This window comes from Coregonus lavaretus, assembly GCF_964263955.1.
Source record: "Coregonus lavaretus genome assembly, chromosome: 38".
In the NCBI taxonomy this organism is placed as follows: Eukaryota; Metazoa; Chordata; class Actinopteri; order Salmoniformes; family Salmonidae; genus Coregonus; species Coregonus lavaretus.
In genome coordinates, this window is record NC_140025.1 from 10,481,696 (window position 1) to 10,485,860 (window position 4,165).

A 4,165-nucleotide genomic window follows, 5' to 3' on the forward strand; every position below is an offset into this window, starting at 1 on the left:
TTGGTAAAAACTCAACTCGTCGTGTTTGGAGGACAAAGAATGCTGAGTTGCATCCAAAGAACACCATACCTACTGTGAAACATGGGCGTGGAAACATCATGCTTTGGGGGTGTTTTTCTGCAAAGGGACCAGGACGACTTATCCGTGTAAAGGAAAGAATGAATGGGGCCATGTATCGTGAGATTTTGAGTGAAAACCTCCTTCCATCAGCAAGGGCATTGAAGATTAAATGTGGCTGGGTCTTTCAGCATGACAATGATCCCAAACACACCGCCCGAGCAACGAAGGAGTGGCTTCGTAAGAAGCATTTCAAGGTCCTGGAGTGTCCTAGCCAGTCTCCAGATCTCAACCCATAGAAAATCTTTGGAGGGAGTTGAAAGTCCGTGTTGCCCAGCGACAGCCCCAAAACATCATTGCTCTAGAGGAGATCTGCATGGAGGAATGGGCCAAATACCAGCAACAGTGTGTGAAAACCTTGTGAAGACTTACAGAAAATGTTTGACCTGTGTCATTGCCAACAAAGGGTATATAACAAAGTATTGAGAAAGTTTTGTTATTGACCAAATACTTATTTTCCACCATAATTTGCAAATAAATTCATTAAAAATCCTACAATGTGATTTTCTGGATTTTTTTTCCTCATTTTGTCTGTCATAGTTGACATGTACCTATGATGAAAATTACAGGCCTCTCTCATCTTTTTAAGTGGGAGAACTTGCACAATTGGTGGCTGACTAAATACTTTTTTTCCCCACTGTAGGTTGTAATATAACTTATTGTGAATGTGTTTCAGTAGTATAACTTATTTTCAAATTACTTGTGTATGAATGTGACATTTTAAGTAGACCTAACATGACTAGTGAAACTGTTGAAGAGAGATAGTTTGCTTGAGTCCTCTTTTTGTGAGAAAATGCTTCATCCTGACACCTGAGATGTCATGTTACAATTGTAGTGAGCCAGCCTAATGGCTAATGCATTCTATTGATGACAGAAAAAAAACCTCTCTCTGTATTAATCACCAACATATGTTGTAATCAATTATCCCAATAAATATGTACCAAAAGAGTAGGTTGTGTAAAAAAACAAGTATGCCTACCTAATTTGTAGCTGATTCATTTCTAATAAGAATAATATGTTCTTAATTGAATGGACATCCATTTCAAATGGTTGAATTGATAGACCTCTTTAAATTGAGGTGCACTCAAGGGCACTCAAAGAGAAGACTGGCATTTTTACCTCCTTGGTTTTTAAAATAGATGAAACTGTACAAGTTAGGTCCTGCATGGATATAGAGTCATTTTCTACCCAAAACACAGTGTTTTCAATGATATGATGCAAGTGATTAGTGTGGTTTGTGAGAACCAGGCCCAATATGGAGTAGAGCTACATGAGGGGTTGAATAAGGCTCAATAGTAAGGTACAGAAAGACCCTGAAGTTTGCTTTTTAAAGTCTGTGTTGTGGTTTTTCATCTGCCATGGCAACGCCTTGCATCACAATGATGATGTCATGAAGGATATTGTTCACGAAATGATAAGAACAGCCAAAATCGATTCATTTGAACTTGGTCGCTTTTCCAGTAGCCAACTTTTTACTAGTAATTCAGATAGGCCTATTGCCTAAACATATCTGGATCAGGATTCTCACTTGATTAATTGTAAGTAGCTGGGAAGAAAACGTGTGCACATTGTAAAGAGATGCATTATTATTTGGTTAGCAACACCCACTTACTACAACGTTGTGTATTTTCCAGAGTTATTGTTAGCTAAGAGGAAGACATGGAGGGTTCAACGCTGACACAGAGGAGGGGTGAGTGTCGGTTGGAGGAAAGGGCGATCTAGACAGACTACGTGATGGAGCTGGGAGCCAGGTTGACTCTGGTTTTGCAGATCCAGAAGGATCAGGAGAAGAAGATGAAGAGGATTTGGTTCAAGACGAGGAAAATGCCAAGACTGATTGAGGAGGTAACAAGACCAACTTTGACAAAGTCGACAAGAGTTCTGTTTAACAATATTAATTAAAGCAAATATAAGTTATTGTAAGGGCAAAATGTTCCATATGCCATGGAATGTAAGCTAACAATGTTTTGTCCTTATTTCTTTTTGTATTAGGCTACACCATGGCAATGCTTATAACTGTTCTTGTCTAAATGTGTTGTATCGTGTCTGTCTGTTTCAGTGAATTTATGTCCTCAGTTCTTATGGTTGTCTGGTCATAAAAATAAACAACCGTTCTATCATAGACGCTCATATCAGGATTACGTGGTTGTCTCACCTAGCTACCTTAAGTTGAATGCACTAACTAACTATAAGTCGTTCTGGATAAAAGCGTCTGATAAATGGCTAAAATGTCAAATGTTATGCTGGGTGTGGGGCATGTATTTTTACACTTAGCTGGCCCATTGGCTAGGGGACCAAGGGTTGGGACAGACTGGTGCAGAGCATCTTAGAGGACACTATATATATATATGTATATGTGATGTATAAGTAAGTAGTGCTGACTCATACAGTATGTATGTATGTACTGAATGTGATCACTTTCATCATGTCTGTTTCTTTTCTCACGCAGAATGTGTGAGATGTGAGCAACTGTCCTCTCACTGAGTTCATGGCTCCCAGTATTGACTCCCTCCCACCACTGGCTTTCACCAATCAGAGGCCTATACCTACCATGTTGCATCCCCCCTCTCCATTTGCCATACGCGCTCAGGATGCACAGCGGTTCATTGTATTTTCATACTTTGTCCCTGAAACCTGCCAGTCTGCTGAATGCCCAGTTGCCACAGAGGCCACTGCAGATGTATCTACAGGTATACGAGAGGACCTATGGACAGATATACATCTTTCCTCAATGCTGCATCGATACCTGCCACACTTCTTTGACGAAGACTCCATGCAGCCACATCAGGCAGTAGAGGGCACCACTGAGGTCTCAGTTGCTCCAGTGGCAATATCTAATGTTGAGGAAGAGGACAGATTCTATCATTACTCCCTCCCACCCCTGGCTCAGCGGTTCATTGGCAATTCATTCAATTTCCTCGAAACCTCTAAGCCTGCTGTTTCAGCCACAGAGTGCCCAGTTGCCACAGAGACCACTGCTACCACAGCCACTGTCAAGGGAGAGAATCGATGGGCAGCTAGAAGTCTTCCTTCAGTGCTGCCTATATGCCTGCCAACAGTCTTTAACGATGACTTCATGCCATCAGAGCAGACAGTAGAGGATACCTATGAGGTCTCAGTTGCTACAGAGACCACTGCAGGCACAGCTACTGTTGATTTTGGAGTGTACAGATCAGCAGCTAAATGCCCTGTCCCAATGCTGCCTCCAAGTCTGCCACTTGTCTTTGAAGTTGACTACAAACTGCCAGGGGAGGCAGTAGAGGACACCACCAAGTGTCCAGTTATCAGTGAAACAAACAATGATGTGTCCACTCACCTCAAAGAGGACATGGCAGCTGATCAAAGCCCTCCTGACCCTGCAGCACTGCCTCCAAGCTCGCCATGTATCCGAGACTCTGACCACAAACTGACAGAGGAGACAAAAGAGGATGCCACCGAGTCCTCCGTTACCACAGCGATCACTGCAGGCACATCCATTGTCCAGGGAGAGAACCTGTTGGGTGATAAAAGCCCGGCTCCAATGCTGCCTTCAAAGTTGCCACACATTCTAGACAATGGCCACAAGCAGCCAGAGGAGGCAGTAGAGGACACCACCAAGAGTCAAGTGTCCAGGGAAGCGGCCGTTTCCGTCTCCACTGTCCACACTCTGCCAGGGGAGGCAGTAGAGGACACCAACAAGTGTCCAGTTGCCAGGGAAGCAGCCGTTTCTGTGTCCACTGTCCACACGGAGGAGTGTTTGGCTGATAAAAGTCCTCCTGCACCTGCAACACTGCCTCTAATCCTGACCTGCACCCACAACAATGACCACAAACCGCTATGGAAGACAGTTGTGTGCACTACAAAGTGCTCAGTCGACACAGAGGCAACTTTTGCTATTTACACCTGGGATGATAAAAGTCCTCCAGGTCTGCAATGCATTCACAACAACAATGACCACAAGCAGCCAGAGGAGACAGTTGAGGACACCACATAGTGCTCAGTTAACACAGAGGCAAGTGCAGTTGCATCCACTGTCAAGAGAGAGGAACTGATGAGTGATAAAAGCCCT